This window comes from Nylanderia fulva, unplaced genomic scaffold (genome assembly GCF_048542155.1).
Source record: "Nylanderia fulva isolate GAGA-0341 unplaced genomic scaffold, ASM4854215v1 Scaffold1083, whole genome shotgun sequence".
Taxonomy (NCBI): Eukaryota; Metazoa; Arthropoda; class Insecta; order Hymenoptera; family Formicidae; genus Nylanderia; species Nylanderia fulva.
The window spans coordinates 22,574-23,665 of NW_028189284.1; positions in this window are offsets into that span (position 1 = coordinate 22,574).

The window sequence follows — 1,092 nt, forward strand, 5'->3', positions numbered from 1 at the left end:
AAACGGTGGGACGAACGGCGAGCCCGCCCGCCAACCGATTGGGTTTTGATATCTAAAAGCGTCTCTTCCATCACTCGGTCGGGACGCTGTTTTTTTTGAAAGGTATTAGCGCTCTAGAAGTACCACAGTTATTTATCCAAGTTAAAGTGGGTACAATCTAAGAACCATAACTGATGGAAGGAGCCATTCGCGGCGGTTTCACCTTAAGTCGGGCAGGCCACGGAGACATGCATGGCTAATCTTGAAAAACAAGATTATGACTACTGTAGGATTCAACCAGGGAGCTTCGTGGTTCGGTTACTCGACAAGGGAAGGTAACTCGCTGAGCGACCCCGAAGACTGTCGTCGCTAGCCTTTTTCGCGCGCGCGCGCTGTTTCGAGCCCGGAAACACCGAAGCCTGCGCGCGACACGCTCGTATGTGCCATTTTATTTGCCGCCGTCTTGCTAGCGAGGCGACAGCTGGCTGTGGTTTAACGCTCTTATTGTAAAGCGTACGAGAGAACGACGGAGGCGAGGAGTAACCCCGACGCCGCCTCGCCCTTCGCCTCTCTTCTTTCTCTCCTCTCCGTTCAAAAATCCACAAGATCAAAATACTCGTTGTTTCTTATTCTCCAAATGTTATGCTGCGCGGTCTCGAGAACCGCGCGATTCACCCTGACGCTAGATCGACGATGGCGATGCTTAGACGTCGAGGACTGTTCTGTCTGGTTCGTACGCGTTTAACCGCACACGACCAGCATAAGATTTTGCTACGGCGTACACAAAGCGAGCGGGAAGAAGCAACTCTTCCAGCAACTCGTATCCGTGGAGTAGTAGATTGCCGTAAGCCGGACGATTCCGCGCTGCGTACGAAAACAAGAGGGAACCGGCGGCCAACACACCTAGAGGAGTGGCGCGACCAAACCTAAGAGACATACGGTCTTGACGACACCGACCTGTGGCAATGCTGTGCTCGTAATAAATAAGTGTGCGTTAATTTTGCGCGCGTTCGGCGACGAACGAGAAGAGCCGCACCGTAATCCCCGGCGAAGAGGAATACGAGACGACGCGAGAGTCGAACGTACGTTCTCGCGAGACACGCAACCTCCAAG